The sequence below is a fragment of the Pseudonaja textilis genome, chromosome 3 (assembly GCF_049901715.1).
Source record: "Pseudonaja textilis isolate UNSWEBS1 chromosome 3, rPseTex1.2, whole genome shotgun sequence".
Lineage (NCBI taxonomy): Eukaryota > Metazoa > Chordata > Lepidosauria > Squamata > Elapidae > Pseudonaja > Pseudonaja textilis.
Window position 1 is genome coordinate 137,982,258 of NC_141992.1, and position 21,306 is coordinate 138,003,563.

At 38.2% G+C, this 21,306-nt stretch overlaps 1 protein-coding gene across 1 annotated transcript in view; it reads left to right on the plus strand.

Annotated features, from left to right (window-relative positions):
- Positions 1 to 17,073: 17,073 nt before the first annotated feature.
- Positions 17,074 to 21,306, plus strand: part of RNF144B (ring finger protein 144B) — a 53,877-nt gene continuing 49,644 nt past the window's right edge. The window contains exon 1 of the mRNA XM_026699529.2: positions 17,074 to 17,366. The gene's annotated coding sequence lies outside the window, so the exon portion shown is untranslated. The remainder of the gene's footprint in view (positions 17,367 to 21,306) is intronic.

Genomic DNA, 21,306 nt, shown 5'->3' on the forward strand with positions numbered 1-21,306 from the left:
TTCCCTCCCAAATCCAGAGAATGGAGGAGGGCAGGGTATTGTTTCTCAGAGCTTAGCTTCCTCGCCCCCCCACTTTAAACTCCGCGGGGGAGCATATGATTTATTTACGCGAAATAAGTGGAATAAGTAGAGCAGATAATAGCTTGGGAAATGACACTTATCCCAAAGAGGTGGACAGGTGAATTCTTGGTTTGGTCTATGCTTAAATGAGTTGCACAAAGCAAAGATTAATTGGATATGTCTAGTCTTGTGAAGAGAAGGACTAGGGGGTGGCATGATTAGCAGTGTTCAGGTATTTGAGGGTTTTCCATAAAAAAGAGGGAGTCAAGCTATTCTCCAAAGCACCTGAAAGGAGGGCAAGAAGCAACAGGTGGAAACTAACCCAAGGGGAAAAGCAACCTGGAACCAAGGAGAAATTTCCTGATAACCAGAACAATTAATCAGTGGAACAAATTTCCTCCAGAAGTTGTGGGTGTTCCAATACTGGAGGTTTTTAAGAAGAGATTGGACAACCATTTTTGTCTGAGAATGTGTATGTTATACATTTTGAGCAGGGGGCTGGACTAGAAGATCTCCAACTCTTATTCTGTGAAGGAATCTTTATAAAATATGTGCCCTGGTTTTTGGATCACAGTTTATTGAATAAAGTGTACCAGGTAGTCCTCAATTTATGACCACAATTGAACCCCCAAAATCTGTGGCTAAATGAGAATGTGTTAAGTGACCATTTTAACACTTTTCTTGCTACAGTTAGTAGGTGAATCACTGCAGCTGCTAAGTTAGTAATAAAGCTGGCTTCCTGATTGGATTTGCTTGTTGAAGGGTTGCAAGAGGTGATCACAGGATCTCAGGATACTGCAGCCATCATAAATAATGAATTAGTTGCAAAGCATCCAAATTTTGATCACGTGATCATGGGGATTCTGCAATGGTCATAAGCATGAAAAACAGTTATGTCACTTTTTCAGTGATGTAATTTTGAACGGTCACTAGATGAGCTGTTGTATGTCAAGGACTACCTGTAATTGCCTGAATTTACATTAGATATCAAGGAAATGAGACAAGTTTTGGCTTTGTTTATTTAAAGATTTAGAAAGCTGCTCAACTCAAAATTTATTATTCTGGGTGGCACATTGAACTAAAATAAACCACAACAAGGCTTATCCCCTAGACTGGCTGTAATAAGCACTAGCAGAACAGGTAATCATTCTGACCAAAAGTCTAGCCACCTGCACCTTAAAGGGGAGCTTGTTTAGACTTTCTACTATTGACCTCACCCCTTTCCTAAGAGGTCTATAGGGGGGCGTGCATAAGCGCACCAATGTTCCTACTGTCACTGTCCTAATGTTTACTTTTCTTATATGTATCCATGTATTCATAACTATGTTTTTACTTATTATCTTGTAAGCAATTGACAGACAAAATAAAATAAAAATAAAATAAATAAAATGGGTAGCTGTGTCTACTGTATCTTTTATCCAAACCTAAATATGGGCATAGCACATTCAGATATCATACCAAAGTGGACCACCTTCATGAAACTTCAACATAATTTCCTCTTGGAATTCTTGACACTCCTTTTATTTTTATACCCTCACTAACTTGCATGACAAAAAAAAATGTTGCATTTGCTTAATTCCAATAAAATATTAGACTCAAGGAGTGTCAGGAATTCCAGAATGAAAGTATGTTGTGGTTTCATTAAAGTGGTCAATCTCAAATCAAAGAAATCTGAGGACGGGATTTTCCAGTGCTGTTAGTTTATGACAGTCTTATTACACCCAAGCACATATATTCTTGTCTGGACCCAAAATTGTAGCCAGATTTGAACTGTCATTTGCAGTTAAGATGAAATATATAATAGGACATATCTTCATGTGTATATTTTATGATATCTCTTAATATCCATTTGCAGTTCTTGTAATGAATATTCCTCAATCAGAATAAGGCCCTACTACTATAATACATTTCAGTATTTAATTTTCTAGATCAGAAATGGAAATTAATTTCCAGAAAACTGCTGGATCACATTAGAACAACCAAATTGGTACAGCACGCGTGCGCGCACGCGCAGACACACATACACACACACACACAGACAGACAGAGAGATAGAGACAGAGAAAGAATATATTTTTGCAGGAGCCATAGACCCTTCCTCTTTTAATGTCTAGATTTTTAATTTTACCCTAATTCTTATCAATTTATTGTTGCTGATTTAGCCCATAGAACTATGTAGCTGGTCCCCAAATCATCAACTCAGTCTTTTCTTTCAAGAAAAAGTATTTATTGTTTTTCCCTAAGCTAACTGATTACCTTTGCCAGTTTTATAATCTAATCTTTTACTTTGGACATTTCATTATTCTATTTTTGTGCATAGAGTAATCTTGCCACAAATGCCAGTACACAATATTGATGTCTCATTCTTCTTATTCAATGATCATAAAACTCAATAGAAAAAATTATGGTTTCATCATAATATTAATTTGCTATACTAATTAGGATTTGTACCCAAAATCTCTTTACTTTTTCACAGGTCCAGCATGCATGAGAGAAGATCCTCTTTTTATTTTTTACCATTCCAACACCGGCTTGGTATTCCTTTATACAATTTTCACAGCTTGACTGGTGTCCAACGATATATCATTTTATTAAAAATATATCTTAAATTATGACATGGTGCAAATTTAACATTAGTTTCACACATTTTCCCATGTATCTATATTTGTAAGCAAAATTTGAAGTTCATTTATTATCCATTTTATCCTTTTTACCATGGACTTTTTAAACAGTTTATCCTATGTTTCAAGGTCTTGATATTCCTCTATGTCACAGGTGTGAAACTTGCTGCATCACGTTGATGTCACATGACATATCATGACGTTTGCCTTCTCAGAGCTGGGGTGGGTGTGGCCTGTGTGTGACACATCCTGAGTGTGACACATCCTGCTCGCCAGTTTGACACTCTTGCTGTATGTGATCCCTCTTGTGCTCGAAGAGAGCTATCCTGCTCTCACTCTTTAACTAAGGCTGAACATGTTTGGTTCCCTCAACCTCTCATTTGGCTATTAGGCTTCCAGGCCTTTCAGAACAGTTTCATAGTACATATCATTCAATGCATTGTGCTTAGTAATACAGCTTTTCCTTACTTACTTACTGGACGTAACTGGGACTAGGAACTCTGTTGTAAAGCATGTAAACTAACGTGCCTACCATCCCTGTCCTATTGTTTCTTTTTATTTTTCTTATATGTATCCATTTCATGTATTCATAACTATGTTTATACTTATACCTGTTATCTTATAATTGCTTGACAAATTGCTTGTGGGAAGCTGGCAGGGAAAGTCACAAGTTTCAATCACAGGACAGTGGGATGCTGTAACATGATCATGATCTGTGTGATGACCATCTGGTTTGTGGTCTTGTGACAAAGGGATGCTGTGCCATCTCTAAGTAAAAGGTCCAGTTAAAACCGCCACTCATTCAGTGCTATTGTAAGTTTGAATGGTCACTAAATGAATGGTCGTTAAACGAGGACCACCTATAACAACAGAAAGAGGCACTGGAACAATTTTTGACATTGGTTTTGTGTTTATGAATAGTCTAAATGGATTTTTTTCTTGTCAACACTAGAGGGAGCTTTGCATCGAAGTGGAACAATTATTTTTATAATCCTCAGGTTTAGTTAAAATGAATTTTCAGGATCCATTTCTGTGCACATGTAAGCAATGTTGGGAAAAGTTTGTATAAGATTTGAGCTAAACTTGCAAAACATCTAAATATAATAAAAGCTTCATACAAGATAAAACCCATTGTTTCCATTTCCTTATTTCTTCCTCTCTTATAATAATAGGCTTTAAAAAAAGATTCAAAAATGCAATAGAGGTAGTCCTTATGATGGCAATGGGAACCATTGCTAAACAGTATGGTCATAAAGCATGATGTCACGTGACCACATTGGTTAGTGGCGGCAATTCAAGCAGTCCCTGGTGCCATTGTCACCTGAGATGTGTTAATCATTAAGTGGAAAGCATGGATGTCCCAGGTAAGGAATTGTGGCAGTGACTTAGGATGTATGGGAGATCCTAAGAGGGCCAGAACAAGCCATATGTGAGTTGAGAAAGAGGGTTGCTGTAGTGTGGCGCAACCGATAGGAATTCAGTGAGGCCAGGGAAGGAGGGAGTGTGTGTTGGTGAGCATAGGAAGGCCTGGGAAAGAGGGCTCATGGTGTTCCATACTAGCAGGCTTGTAGGCCTGCATTCCTATTGGTCCGGAAAAGCCTGGCCGTGATTGGACAGAACTAAGCGTTCTGATTGGTTCTTATTCGGCTGCCGCGATTGGGTAAAGCCAAGTGCGGCAAGCTCAAATGCATGTCATAGGCTGCCTAGCCGCAGCCAGCTCTATAAAAGGAGCTGCCTCCGCTGGGAGTCTTGTCTCAGTATCTGGTTGCCTAATAAAGAGCTGTTGTCACTATTTCGAGTCTCGTCTCTCCTTGGGACCCACCGCCCAGACTTAACACATGGTATGTTCAGAGAGACCTGTGTGAGGGTGCATGCAAGTATAGGGAAGCCCAGAAAGGATGTAGAGTGCATGCGAATGTAAGGATGCCCAAGAAAGAGAGCATGGGTTACATGTGTATGTACAAGCACGGGGTGGGGGCAAGGAAGGAAGGCACTGGTGGGTGCATGCATGTGTGCAAGAGAAATCCAGGGGATGTAGGTATTAGAGAGTGGATGTGCAAGCAAAGGGGAAAAGGAGGGTGTAGTACACACATGCAAGTGGAGGGAGAAAAAAGGTCGAGGTGGGATGAGGGAGACTTACCTGAGCCAACTTCCTATTTACCTGGCTTGTGGGAAGCCAGCAGGGAAGGCTGCAAATGACAATTCATGACTGCAGGATACTGCAACTGATCATAAGTGAAAGTCAGGATCCCAAATATCGTTCATGTGACTACATGCAAACTGCAACAGTTGGAACTTAAAGGACCAAATGTACGTGTTTTCGTTTGGTGTCATTGGAACTTCAAATGATTGCTAAATGAATCATCGTAACTTGTGGAATATCTATAATCTGTTGTTAAACAAACATGGAGGGGGAGGGGGAATAGAACTCTCTTGAAATGGTTAATCCAGTATTTTGGTACTATATTTGTATTTGTTCGTTAATCTGCAGCATTTCTTAGTTTCTTCATCATCACCATCACTTTTTAAGAAGTTTGATGTAAAGTAAATACTCATGCTTGCTCCTGCGGGGTAATTCAATTGTCCATGGGGTCATTGGACTCATGGTTAAGAGAGGTGATCAATGTCTCCTTGATGTGAAATGTACAGCCATGATAAGAAAGGATTTCACGTCCAAGCAGTAGTGAGAATGTGAAATGAGCGTGCTTAAATCAACCAGGCTGGGCATCTTTTCCCAGATGCTACTTGATTAATCAGATGGGACAATCCCTACCACATACCATCTGCAGCCTGAGAAAGTGCCATTTTCTAGTACCAGAAAGAATTACTGCCAGTTGTTTCTGCTTCTCATGAAGCATTCCCCTGCAGCTCTTCCTTAACAATTCCTGTGATTCCCCCAGACTTCCATGGGTCCTGGATTTAAAGAAGCAACTATATTTTTTGTTGTTGTTATCAGAAGACATTTGGAGAACAGCCCTGACCATGGTGTCTTTCTAGGCCATCTGAAGGGTTGGAACTTGAGGGCATTTTTCTTTCTCTTCCTAGTGGGCCAATTTTAGAGTATGTCAAATTTTTCAACTTTCAATTTCCAAACATTAGGAGTGCTCAGAAGTTGTGACATGCCTTGGGGATTTAAAGATATTTTGGCTACTTTAATATAATTTAGATGTGCTTGGTAAGGAACTATATAAATATAACCACTTTTTAACATTTTGTTTGCTTCATTTGGGCCATCTATGAATGATGATTTGGGGGACGAGAACAGTCAGTGGGTCATATTGTGTTAGTGACACAACTGGCATTCTATTGTATCAGATTTGTCTTCCATGTAGAGATTCTGCTATAGACAGAAATCTAATGTACCTATTGGTGGAGGCAATGATCCTTAGCATGTGTTTAGGCCCTGAGGCCCTGATGATTATAATTATATTCTGCTGTGATTCCATGCTAAATAATGAATCCTCTATGAACAAATTTATCATATATTACTTTTTGTTTTCCTTTGTGAATACCTTATGGTCTTTTCCTCTCTCTTTGGGAGCTCATAAGAAAATAAGCAGAGATAAACTGATCCTACAAATGCATTACGATCTATTATTTTTGTATCCGACTGAGAGTTCCCCCCCCTCCCCATCTTTCATGTTCTAACTGAGACAACGGACGCAAGGGAATAGCATGCATTCATTAATCTTATAATCTCACAGACAGAAACTTGAGAAAGAAGACATATATTATTTATAGCTTCCGTGTGATTTTTGAGTGTACAGCTTGATTCCCAAATATTTGTGTGATGCATTTCCATCCTCAGAAAGGATGATTCTGTCATTTGGCAGTTTGAGGCATGGACCGGATTCCAAAATGCTCTGCTCTTCTTCAACCTTTTCCCCCTCTCTAATTCCCACCATAGGCACATACCGGAGGTGGTATTCAGCAGGTTCTGACCAGTTCTGGAGAACCGGTAGCGGAAATTTTGAGTAGTTTGGAGAACCGGCAAATACCACCTCTGACTGGAGATTTTACAGTAGCCTTCCCCTACCACGCTCACCAAGCCACACCCACAGAACCAGTAGTAAAAAAAATTGAATCCCACCACTGGCACATATAGATTTATTGCCCGTTTGTTCCCCCTCCGTTTCCCGATGCTTTGATGGTAGGATACCAGCAAGATGCCAAGTCAAAGATGGTGGACCTGAAACTGTTTTTCAAACACATTGATACTCTAAATAGAGAAGTTGAAGAATGCCAACAGCATTGTGGGCCTAACAGCAGAACAATGCTGAAAAGGAAATTATCCTTACTGTTTGGCAATATCTATAGAAGATATTCTCCAATGTCTGGTAAAAATAGAAAAGATAGTAGCATTTATATCTTTATCCCAAAGATGTTTTTTTTTTTTGAAGATGTTTCGCTTCTCATTCAAGAAGCTTCTTCAGCTCTGACAGGATAGTGGGGAATGGAATGATCTTTATATTTTTCATCAAGTTGAATGTTTACTAGTGGATCAACAGCAATAAATATGGATATCCACTAAAGTACAGATAGTCCTTTTTTAGAGACTACTTGCAGTTACAAAACTGATGAAAAAGTAACTTTAATCTTCACATATACTACCCTCATAGATTTGTAAAGGAAAGCTGAAATAAGATCATAAGTACAGTCACATTTTCACTTAGCTTGACTTAACAATTGAGTTGCCACTCCCAACTGTGATTGCTAAACAAAGACTACCTGCAGAGGTTTAAAGAAAGCTTTAGAAACATTACATCTGTGCAAGGATTAATGCAGACTTCTCTAAACTGGTACTTCCCAAATGTGTGGGTTGCACTCAGCCTAGAATAATTATTCCTGAAAGAAGTTTATTTCCCAAAGAATAGTTTGATCTAATTGTTTTGGTACTGTATGTTTCAGAGTATTATCCAAATTCCACCAGTCACTAGCACTCTTTGAGTAGATAAAATAACCATGGAGTTAACGATCACCACAATAATAATTCGGAAACATTTCTTTTATAAGCAGCATTTGGAAGTTCTTTGGATAAGGAGAGTATGGGAAATCACCCACTTGTGCTCTAGATGGTGGAGACACTATGTCTAAAAGTTGTTTTGAAAGAAGAACATGTTCTACCTGAAAGATTAAGACTGAGTTGAAAGATTTGCAAATAACAGGCTATAGATGTGACATGGGAAAAGTGTTACGCTGGATATATAAATGAAACCGATATACTTAATTATTAAATTAAAAGAGACATGCAAAAAATAAATCAAGAGGGTCACCTGGACAAATTTTCCTATATTGCATTTACAAAGGAGGCTTGCTAATGTTTCAAAGAACCTCGTATAACACTGTAAATGTTACAACAGTGTATTTTCTTTCTTTCTTCCCTTTTAAAAACAGGTTTTATATATTCTCCTATTTTTGAGAATGCATGTATCTGCATTATAATTATGTTTTTGTTTATTCATTTTTCTGTTAATATTTTAGAAGAAATAAAAATGAAAAAAATATTAAGATTGTTAGTAGTAAAAGAAAGAAATCCAAAGTTGGTTTATTTGATCAAAGTTAAAAGAGATATGTTGTTATTTCTGGTAACCCTTTATGGACTTTTGCTGACATTAGGACTGAAATGATGTTTTATGGATTTGTTTATTGATTAGAGATGAAATATGGAAGAAATCACTTCTTAGATTTAAAGAGAAGGCAATAAGTTACTAAAATTATTTATATTTGTAATGAAGTTGGAAAGTCTTTTATACAGCATATTTCTTTTCTTTCTCATTATGATATTCTTATTTTCTTTTCTATTTTACTACTTTCCCCTTGTTTTCTTTCTTTTCCGTATCTTCAACTCTTTCTTTTTTCAGTTTGCATTAGTTTTTACTGTTGTAAATTATAATCTTTAATAAAATTACCAAAAAAGAAACATCTGATTAGCAGGCCAGTTTTGTAGAGATACCTCAGGGTATCATCAAGATCAGAATGATTATTTTTCTATTTCTGTGATACTTTATTTTATTTCCGTGGTTCTTCCTTCCCCTCCCCCTGCTCCAATAAGTTGAAGATCCTGCTGGTACTAATATAAGGAAGTTTGGTCTGATTAATCTATTGTGCCAAAGCTACAATTATTTATTGAATCAACAAAATTGGGTGGGAACATTCAACTGAATCAAAACGAAACAAAACATAACATTATGTGAAGTAGTCCAAGAGAGAATGAAAACAAGTTTAAATCAACATTTTACATATGTCAAAATGTGTGATTTAGATTACAGTCTTTTCTACTTTCCTGCTTTAAAAAAGAAAACCCCTTTTTTTCTGGAATATCACATTTGTTCTTGAGATAGGAAAAAGGAAGGTGCGACTTCAAAGGCAATTTCACCTGTGCTCATTTTCAAATATTTGTTTTGGCATAGGTAGGAATGTGTTCAATCTTGTTCTTTTCTGGCAGGCTATTTTGTAAAACCTGTCTGAGTAGTTCCCCCCCCTTCCTTCAAGTAAACTTATTCAATTGCATCAGCTTTACTAATAACACGGTAGCAAGTAGCAGTTTACAGTTGGCACTGGGGAAATCCCAGTGCTACATGCAGTCTGCTACACAAGATTGTGGTGGTGGGAAAAACGAGGAGGAAGTGCATTGTGAGGTATCCTCAGTTCGTGAAAGAAGGAGGGCTATGCGTCTGTTCGTTCTTCACCAGAAATGTAAACATCGTATGTCACTTTCAAGAAGTGAGGATTGTAACACGGAAAATCGCAGCACCCGCTGTTAATAGAAAAGTGACATTTTAAAAGAAATTTGCTATTACTGCACCTAAAACAACATAGCAAAAATACATTGTAAGCATAAAAATGAGGAAAAAGTGCTCCGCTTCATGTTCAACTCTACTACAGCTGCTCTTGTCTTTAACATACCACAAAAATATGGTGTGGCTCTTACACTACCCAAAATTGCCTGCCCCTGCACTTAAGCCATGAATTATGATTTACTAATTGCCTTAGCTGTGTTTTGGTGACGGTTATCAAAAGTGCACAAAGCCATTGCTTGGTGCATGTACCATTTGTTGTTGACTACAGTTTTGTATGTTATTTCCAAGGTAACTGCAAGCATTCTCATTTTATGCTCCTTGTTGTGACTCGTGCTTGGTAGAGACAATTCAGTAACCACCACTGATTACTGGATTTCTTCATGTTTCGGTTTCAAAAATATTTACTCAGACTTTCCTAAGAGAATAATATCTGCATCTCCTTGGCTTTATTTGCACAGCAAAAGTAGCCTGTTTAGTTTCAGACACTCTGTAGCTAAACTGTAAACTGTTCCTACTATATATTTTATTCAATGAAAATAATACATTCAAAAAGCAGGAAAATATATGTCTCTTGCTTTAGTGTGATGTCTCTTGCTTTAGTGTGATCAAATACAAGTGTATAAATTCTATAAATAGAATTCTATAAAATAACCTCCAATTCAAGTGTTAGTTATTATTTTATGGCATGGGTCCAAGTTACCCGAAGAACTGTCTCACCCTAATGGGATTGGCCCGTTCCACTTGCACCGGCAGAAGGGGCATGCTGAGAACCCCAATCAGCTAAGCAATTTCAGCTGGCAATGTTCAAGAAAAGCCTTTCCTGCCATAGCACCTACCCTCTGGAACATCCTATCCTTCAGGTGAGATCTTCTTGGCCTGCCATAGGAAAGGTCTTAAAACCTGAGTCTGCTAATTGGCTTGTGGCCCAGGTAGGGGAGTGTCATCCTGGTTCCTGGATTAACTAGAAGATCTCACCTCCACTCTATTATCCTCCTCCCAGCTATCTTGGGTATTTCTTATTAATTTTGATATTTTGTTTTGTTGCTTTACTGTGTTAGTTTGTATAAGAGAGGGTGTGGTGGCTCAGCGGTTTAAAGATGCTGAGCTTATCTGCTGAAAAGCGGATAGCCCGAGACCTGAGCATTGCACAATGAGTTTAGCTTCCATTATTTGCCCTGGCTCCTGCCCACCTACTGGTTTGAAAGCATGCAAATGCAAGTAAATTAATAGGTACCACTTTGGTGGGAAGGCAACACTTGCACTTCGACGTATAATCATGCTGGCCACATGATCAGAGAAATGTGTTTGGACGATGCTGGCTCCCTCAGCTAAGAAACAGAGATGAGTACTGCCCTCTAAAGTTGACATAACTGGAAATGGGAACTCTTCACCTTTACTTTTTAAATGATTATACTATAGTTTTATCAGATTGTAAGTTGCCCAGAGTTGTGCAACAGTGAGATGGGAGATGAATAAATTATAAGTAAATGAATAAATAAGAGCTGCGTGGGTTGAAAGAATTAAAAGGTTTGCTCACTGTCTTTCTCTCATGTAGACCATCAAGTTCAGGTTGTAAAAACTGTGGATTGTAACATTCCATCATTAGGAATGGGTACATTCTGCAATTTGCACAGCCTGCATCCTTGTAGGAAATAGGCAGGTACAAATTGTTCAGAACATGATAATCAACATGCATTCTGTGGATGGATTGTGTCCTCATAGGTGATGAGCTATTCAGATTGCAGCCTTTGTTCCCATTGTGATAAGCCACACCTTTTCTTGTTGACTAAGGCATAGCTGGATGACTTCATGTATCACTCTAAGCCATAAACCACTGCTTACAAAGCCTTTACATAATACATTAAAGTCAAACCATTCAAAAGTGGGTCTAGGACAACTCGCCTCAGCCAACTTGCTGTGGGTCAATTCAAGAGGATAACTCAAGAGAGGGACAAGTGAATTGCAGAGACCTTGTCTTGCTTTAGGCTTGAACCTTCTCAGGTTAGAAGTCCTCAAAGCTGGGGTAAGCTGCAATTCTACTTGTCTCTATCTTGAGTAATCTCACATTGAATTGTCCTGTGGTGAGTTGTTCTGTGGCGAGTTGGTTGTAGCAAGACAGCTGGGGTGAGTTGTCCTATTTTGTCCAAAAGTTACACTTAGAACCATAAACATATCTGTCTACTAATTGTTTTTACAATTTAATTTTAGCTGTAAAAGAGGATAAGGCTCTTTTAATCAAGGGATGTTGTCTTGACCAACAAATGCTCTGTCCTACACATTGGTAAAAAAAGTCAGTACACCAAATATAAGCTAGGTGGATATGACCTCACTGATGATCCTCACTCTGTCAAGGACCTCGGAGTACTCATATCTAATGATCTAACCACTAGAGCTCACTGTAACAGCTTTGCCAAAAAGGTAGTAAGAGTTGTAAATCTAATCTTACGAAGCTTCTCCTCTGGAAATATTGAATTGCTAACTAGGCATACAAAACCTTTGCTAGACCAATACTCGAATACAGCTCATCTGTCTGGAATCTGCACTGTATATTGAACATTAATACAACTGAGCGAGTCCAGAAGTATTTCACGAGAAGAGTACTACACTCCTTTGCTTGCAACAGAATATATCACCAGGCTTGAAATTTTGGGCTTGGACAATCTTGAACTATGCCACCTACGGTTGGATTTAAGCATAGTACACAAAATTATCTGCTACAATGTCCTACCATCAATGACTACTTCAACTTCAATCGCAACAATACAAGAGCACACAACAGATACAAACTCAATGTTAACCGCTCCGAACTTGATTGCAGAAAGTATGACTTCAGCAACAGAGTGGTCAATGCCTGGAATGCACTACCTGACTCTGTTATTACATCCTCAAACCCCCACTCCTTTAACCTCAAACTATCCACGATTGACCTCACCCCATTCCTAAGAAGTCTGTAAGGGGCGTGCATAAGTGCACCATTGTGCCTCCCGTCCCTGTCCTATTGTCCCCATTTATTCGTACCTATTTCCTGTATTCTTACTCATGTTTATACTTATACCTATTATCTTGTAAGTGATTAACAAATCAAATCAAAACAAATCAAATAAATAAATAACCCAGTTGAGGACCTTACGCAGCTGTTAATTTAATTTTATTTCACTATTTATTCTTTATATTTTAAATTTGTGCAAATATTACAGTACTTTATATTATGACAGTGCAAGCATATTGCTGCTTCTATAGCTCGCGCTACTCAGCATAAGATCCCTATCATCGATCAGAGAAGCAGGTGAAGGTCCTTTTATCAGGTATATTGCTAATGATGTGGAAAACGGGAAGTTTAGGGTTCTAGGAAGATTCATCACCCTGTTTTTCTAAGCAATGATTTCCTTTTTTTCAGTACAGTACAATGGATTTTTTTTTTACTGTAATCTATTGCTGATGTCAAGGCCAGATGAGGAATGATATTTACTGCAATGTTGTAATTGTTTCAAAAGTGAGCAGAAAATTGACAAAGAAAGCAACTTGAATCGAAATAAAGCGATAGCATCTCAAACCAAGGGGAAGACTGGCATTATTTTAGTGCTAGTGAAAATAGAATTCTACCCACCGTTCCAGTTTTGTGCAATTTGGGATAACAATAGTCAAATAGTGGGTGTGAAATTCCATATTCCAAAGGGATTAATTTGATTACCCTTTGATCCTGCTCTAAATTAGAAAGACGTGCATTTGGTACTATAATACCCAGTAGTAGAACAAGGGTCTTTAAAACCCCTCTGTGTACTGAATTTTCAATGTGTTTTAAAATGTGTGTGTATGTGTTATGGGCTTATCAAATCATACAGGTGGAAATGTCCAATGAATCCATTCCAGGAGCCTCCAAACTTAGCAACTTTAAGACTTGTGGACATCAACTCTCAGAGTTCCTCAGCCAGTGGTCCGCTTCATTGCTTGGAGCAAGAATCCAAATTAAAAACTGTCACAACAGATATAGCCTCTGCTTAAGCATATCCAGGAAAGGGAAGTCTATCTCATTCTGGATAACTAAACTATAGGAATCTGCCTTCCTATAATTGAAATTTATTATTCCATGTCCTGTACTCTGGAAATGAGAGAATTTCTATTGAAAATAAAAAGGCAGATATAGATCTTCTGTGTGACTTCTGTTCAGCTCTTTGAATAATGAGTAACGTACTCCAGAAGCCCCCAACTTTTTGGACACCAGGGACTGGTTCTGTGGAGTGTGATTTTTCCATAGACTGGAGGGGGCATGGTTTTGCATGCTGCCTGTATCCTGCAGATGGGGCTTCACTTATTTGTGTGGCCTGGTTTCTGGCATGCCACATCCCAGTACCAGTCCATGGTCTGAGAGTCGGGGAACCCTGATGTACTCCATTCTCTTCTCAAAGCTAAAGCTTGTTTGATTTCCTGTTAAGCTTAATTTCTGATTGATGGTAGATCAAGCTGTTGAGAAATTAAGGAGGGCCAGAATGGATGCACAACTCCCATCCTGGCCTTGCCCTAGGTTGTCACTAAGTGTGATCAATACCAATTTAGCACTGTGCTTAGGATTGAAATGTATCATCGTTCTCTAGGTAAAGGTAAAGGTTCCCCTTGCACATACGTGCTAGTCGTTTCTAGCTCTAGGGGGTGGTGCTCATCTCTGTTACAAAGCCAGTGCTGTCCGAAGGCATCTCCATGGTCATGTGGACAGCATGACTAAATGCCGTAGGGACCGACGCAGTTACCTTTCCACCAAAGTGATCCCTATTTTTCTACTTTTATTTTTTACATGCTTTCAAACTGCTAGGTTGGCAGAAGCTGGGACAAGTAGCAGGAGCTCACTCCGTTACACGGTGCTAGGGATTCGAACTGCCAAACTGCCGACCTTTCTGATTGACAAGCTCTTAGACACTGAGCCACCGCATCTGTCTCTAGGGTCCTCTTAACTGGCAGACTGACTACCTTCTCAACAGCCTTTTCCAGAGAGGGAAGCTTGATTAAAAAATATTTAACACTGTTGGATCCGGCAATGGCTTGTTTAGGAAGAGGCAAGTTGGAACCATCTCACCTAGGAATCAATTCAACATTGCTTATTTTGCAATGACTTGTCATCTTCTGATCTCTTTGAGGCTGATGGTTTTGAACAGCAGATCTGTAAACTGATGAAATTATGAATAAGAGGACATGTGTCATGTAAACAGAAAACCTATTCTTACTTAAGAAAATATCTGTCCAATACCATTTTCAGTACATCAGATTACCGAAATGAGGGAATGTGTAAAATATTGTTCTAAAATTACATATATTGTCCAGTTAATTGACATGAAATGAAGAATCTCTCCATTCCAAGGCTGGAAAGCCTCCATCTTCCTGGGAGTTGTCATTTTTAAGACACACTATGTTTCTTGAAGCAGTGGGGCTCAGTTGATTTTGCTTCTGCCTGATCTTTCCCAGCTGCAGTGGTGAGAAGAATGAAGTTTCTTGGACATTTCAACTTTCTGACAGTTCCTTGAAAAAGTGGCTCCATGATTCTGACTTTGCCAATCCCTCACTTTTCCAGGTGAAAGGGGAAAAAAAGATGTACCTTCAGGAAGGATGAGGGGTGTCACCTAGGGCCTTTATACCCAAAGATATTCTGTGTTTCTATGCACCATTTCTATGGTCAGCTTGAACTCATGAAAGGGAATAAGCAATCTGCTGCCTTCTTCCCATGCATTCAACTGACTCTACAGAGAAGCTACAATGTTGTTATTGTAGCTGGTTAAAGTTCTCTCTCTACTTGGAAATTCAGGAGAAAATTCAGGAGAAAAACCAATCTCACCTACAAATTCAGTGTAACAGTTCTTAACACATTTTGCTAGATTCTATAGAGGTAGCTCAAACCTAGTTAACATGGCATGGAAGCTTTGTTGTAACCTGTGCTTAAATAACAATTACACTACAATACTACTTCATGTGTATTCAGGAAGAATGTCCAATGAACACGTTAGCCTATTATTAAGAAACAATAATAGAATTAGGCTGCATGAAATTAAGGTTGGGCTGTTTACATACCAATAATAGATTATATAACATTTTGCAGATTCGCATGGTCCATATTTATATACATAGATGCTTTGGAGTTTGCCTGCCAGAAATGATACTACTATGTACTAAAGTCTGATGTGCAGCAGTTGTAGGTAGTCATGTTACACTGAAAGATACTCAGTCTTGGCAAATGGATTGTTTTCATAATAAGGCATATCAGACTCATAATCATGAAAAAAAATCAGTTTTTTTAATGGCTTATTGCAGAAATCCAATTATAAGTGACTTAGAACAACATGAACATTTTAGTGCAAAATCATCTATGCTCATATTTCTCTTTAAGCATATGCTTTTCCCGCTCTAAAACCAATTGAACAACAATCACTGATAAACTGCTGGAAAAGTTTAGGGTAGCTTTTGACGCTATTTCAGACTTCCAAGGCAAGGCAAATTTCATGTGGATTCAGTAAGGGGAGGAAAGATAGCATTTCAGTTTAGCAATAGGAAAGCCTCATAGGTATGGTTCAATATTTCAGGATATGGCAGCATTATTTATACATTTTTACACTGATAATGTCTGTCTGTCTGTCTGTCTATCTATCTATCTATCTATCTATCTATCTATCTATCTATCTATCTATCTATCTATCTTATCTATTATATGTCTATCCCACCTTTAATTTGTAGAACTCAAGGAGACATAACATAATGCACCTGGTCCCTACTTTCCCAGCAATAACAGCCCTGTAAGGTGGGTTGCATTGAGAGAAAGTACCTTGCCCAAAGTCACACAGCCAGATTTCATGCCTAAGGGAGAACTTGAACTCAGTCTCCCAGTTTCTAGTTAGCATCTTAACCACTACATCAGGGGTGTCAAACTGGTGGCCTGCGGGCCAGATGTGTCACGTGCTGCCCACGCCCACCCCGGTTTTAGCGAAGGGGGGAAAATCATCATGCATCACATGACGATAGCATAAGTGATGCGAGTTTGACACCCCTGCGCTACATCAATGTAATGTTGCTTTTTGTGTGTTACATTCAGTGTAGTTTCTCTACAGTGCCTAAACTTTGAGGTGCTGCGTAGGACAACGAATTCTGAGCAGCACAACCCATCTCTAAACACACTGGCTGTACCATTAATAGATGTGTATAACATAAAGAAATGCGCTGGATGCAGCTCTTAGGATAGATAGCCTTTGTTGTGTTTCTGCTTCTCTCACAGCAGTTAAAGACCAAGAAGCCTGGAGCAAATAAAAAGCAGCAGCTCTAATCAAAAGCTTTTGATTCTTTTGCCTTTGTGTGTATGTGTGTGTGTGCATGTGTGTGTGTTCCAAATCAATTGTGATCCAGCTCTTTAATTATGAGTAAAATGTTTTGATAGCTTTCCTGGACTACCCAGTTAGAATTCAGGAAGAATTTTCCTTAATTAAAAAAAAAAAGTTAGACATCAGCCAGCCTTTGGGAGGGTTAAAAATAATCACCTGCAGTTGAAATGGGACTTGGGAACTAGGAAGTGCTGTGGCTCGCGCTTCCTGTATAAATAAGTATAGCTTTCACACAGCTTTTGCATATGTGTGGTGACATGTGCTTTAAACAGATAATGGTAACATGCTTCTAATAGCAGGGAGGAGATTATTTCTCATAGTGAGGAGGAGAGGGAGGGAGATGAGTGCGCTTTCAAATCTATAACGTGTAAAGCTTTCCCATGCCGCAAGGAAGAAAGACGGAAAGGGGGGAAATTGTTTTATTTTTCATTCTCTGAGCTCTTGCTGGCTGTGACATGTCTTGGAACTACTGAAATGTGAGTGAAGCTGTTGAAAAGTCGTGCCGAAGAGGGAGTTCTCCTCTCCATTCGTAAGGTATGTCAGAAAGAAATGCATTTCTTAAGAAAAAGGACTGTTGATTCAGGGCTATGTAGGGTTTTTTTATTTTATTTTCAGATGGGGGAATCTTAAACATGCTTGCTATCTAATTTAAACTTAAAGTGTTGGTAGTGTACTTCTAAGAAAACTGAGGCAAAAATATATTGTTTTTAGATGTTTAGTGCCAGGGTTCAAACTGTAACATAGTTGTGTGCTTGTAAATATATGTCGTTGTACATCTCTCTGAAAAAAACGATGCTGATTTGATCAGTGCAGCATTTAAAAAGAGTAATTTTATCTGTAGGAAAGATGAAACTCAAATGGCTTAGGTTACAGGCTCATCCGTTTGAAATGGAAACTTAACAATTTATGCAAAAAGATAATATAAAAGGGATGAATGAGGGGGTCTGCCTGAAAACATAACCATTTATTGTGGCTCATGGATATATAAGCACAGTTTATCTGTAACTTGTCTGTGAAAAAAAAACCACCAGTTTAAAAGTAGCATATTATTTGTTCAGTAAATTCGAAAGTACAGTACAGTGGTAGGTAGGCTGGCAAATATTGAATAAGTAGTATGTGGAAGTCTGTCTTTTAACACATTTTTACCATTTTCTAAGCAGAAAATCAAATGTGTATTTACATATTTATAGACCTCTTGGAAACCAAATCCTTGTGTGATGCTCTTAGTACCAAAGTAGTTGTTTCCGCTTTGCCTTTGAAACATTATTGTGTGTCACAAAGGAGGTAATAAACCCTCAGAGTTTGAATTTCAGTTAAGAACTTTCTGAATTTTTTTTTTTTAATACTTGTCTAAAATGTGTTTTCTGCATTGGTTTACTTCTGGAAACATGGTTTCAGAGACTTCGTACAGCCTATGCTTGTGGAGTTTTGGTTCCCTCACTTTCATCTTAGCCTCGTTGGGATAACCCAAACTGGATTTTATGCACGAGTAAGAGAGATTTAGTATCGTACCTGCTGGCATTTTCACAACCGTCAGGCATTAATTGTAACCCTTGCTACCTGCCATTTCTGCACAGTATACAATATGTGTGCAGTGTTTACCTTCTTTGGATGAATGTTTGCTTAGATACTGTAATACTGGCAGAAACTGAGGGCCAGAGGTCGGGTTTCAGGCAGGGTCCCTCACTCCACTCTAACGTCCTCACCCACTATTGTACAGAATAACAGAACTGAAAGGAATTTGGGGTCTTTTAGTCCCACTCCCTGATCAGAAGATGCCAGACAAACATTTTTTTCCAATCTCTTCTTTAAAATCTCCAGTAATGGAACACCGGCAACCTCTGAAATCAAGCTGATTAATTATTCTGTCAAGAAATGTCTCTTTAGTTCTAGTTGCTTCTCTACTTGATTAGTTTCCCTCCATTGCTTCTTGTTCTGCCTTCAGATGCTTTGGGGAATAGGTTGACTGACTACTTCTTCTTTGTGGCAGCCTCTGTGATATTGGAATACTGCTATCATGTCAACCCCCCGTCTTTCTTATTTGTTCTTGAAAATCAGCAATGCTCTCAAAGCTTAATTTATATATCCACCCCCCCCCCCCCACACACACAACAAGCAACCTTACAATATAGTAGGGCAGGACAGGTATCATTATCTGGCAAATAAGAGGACTGGAGAAGTTAAAAATTAGTGTATCACAACCTCTGGAGCTGGAAACAGGTGAAACGGACTGATAGAAGGACTAGTTCACACGTCTAAGTGATTAGAAACATATATGTTTCGTGTTTATTGGTTTCATTTTCAACAAAATGTGTTGCATTATATATTGTATATATATATTTAAATCTTTAATAAAGTTTATTTTAAAAAAAGGACTAGTTCTAGCTGACAGTTCAGTCAGGGTTCATGATATTATCCCTATAAAATCTTGTCTTTTATTCTGCTTTCTCCTTTGAAAGCAGCTGAATGACAATCCCTGGTAAATGGTTGGAAGAGTTTAGTGTGGTTCCTGGCATTTCTTCAGTTTCCAAGGCAAGCTGAATATTTAAATTCTATCTGAGAATGCTTTGTAAATATTACTATTAACCTTGGAACTTGGAACTCTCTTCCCTCTTCCTCACCCCTGCAGAGCTGGATTTTTTTTCCTGAGCTTTCCTATTAATCCACTGCTTTCAGTAGAGGTATGCTAATATGAGTAAGTTCCACATTGCATGGCAATGACCAAAGATAAAATGACTAAGTGAAGTCCTTAATTCAGTTTGCAGACAAGCTAAGGACTTTGGAATATGGAGATATGAAGAGTACAGACTTTTTCTGTTAAATTGTGGCTAATAGCCTGCAATCAGTAAACTTGACTGAGCTCATTTTCATTCAGGTGCAACACTGAAAACAGTTTCAGCTTTGCCAATTGTTTTGAATAACAGATGGGGACTTTCCTTTTTTTTTTCTTTTTGCATGTGGTTCAGATCTGTGTTTATTTTGGTAGAGCTAAGGGAAGAAAGCCTGAATTGGAAAAAGACTAAAAAGCCTGTATGAACTAAGGGAGACATTGTTACAGATGAGAATAGAATCGTTAAAAGGGGCTAACAACTCCCTATACTGGTCAGTGTAGGAATACAAATTAAAAGCATCCACAGCAAATTATTGTTTAGTCTCCACTTCAACACATCCATAACTGATTACAGAAACTCTTTTTGCCTCTGAATAAGCCAAAAACAGCCTGGAATTTTCTCAAAGAGGATTTCCTCCCCCTCAAGACATGGGAATTAGAAATAAACACAGCTGACTCAATCTCAAAGTGCTAGTCTAGAATGTTTCTGGTTCCTAATTTATTGATAATAAGCAAGAATCCTAGTGCACGCTGCTTTATCACTAGTTATCATCAGCTCCTCCTCCAAGTGGGAGGCACTAACTTAATTAGGTCTTAAAAAGCATAATTCTATGGCTCACACTGGATAATGGGCTTTGATCTCCTTAAGGTTTGGTGAGTAGAAACAACAGTCCTTAACTTACTGAAATAAGATACAGAGTACCTAACTGTGAGGCACAAAGGCAAATATTCTTAAACAATAAATCCAGGAGTAATATGATATTTATTTTATTCTCCGCTCACATTTCTGAACACAAAAGTTTTGGGATCCCCTGTACTTTCAACCTCATTAAGACAATTCTGAGGATTGTTCAGCAGTAGGTAAAGTAGCAAGGTTCCAAATGTTGACTCAGTTGCTTGTGCCAAATAACTCTGGGCTCAGAGTTTGCTGTCTTTGTTTTTTTTATATAAAAGAGTCTTTTAAGAGGGACTTAATTGATCTTTACTGTATAGTAATAAGAAAGTATAAATCTAAAATTTAATTTGAAAATGATACAGCCAAGCGTAGTGGTGAAGTTCCTGTTTTGAAATACTCATTTGTTTGAATGCTGGATCATAAAATGTGTGTGATTTTGATTAAACTGGCTTAAGCTGTGATACTTCCAAATTCTTATATGATGAACAATAGGGTAAATTTTCCATTGGTATAATGGAAGCTGCCTATAGCTGAGTAATGTAGGAAATACTATGTGACCAGAAAAGGTTTTAAGCTATAGGTCAAGCTTTAGCAACTTTGGGGCTAAACGTATCTTTTCCTACAAATACAGCCCCCGCTCTTCATTTTCTTGGTAAAATTGGTGAAAAATAAAGTCCAGGAAGCTACATCATCATGTAATTATTCTGCCCATTTGGTTTGGTCATTGCACTCTAATGCTAATGAAAGGGATGAAATTAGAGTATTTTGATCCTATAATTTTTTTTTTTCTTTCGTTTTTCTTTGTCTTTAGTTGGTTTATCATAATCTACCTAGCCCAGTTTCACTGCTGGGGAAATTGAATTAGGGTTTTATTGTGATGTAGAATGGGACAGGATAAAATTTTGGTGTCATTTGAATAAACGAGTGATTAATCAGCTACAAAATTAGCACTGGGGGATAGTTGTGCC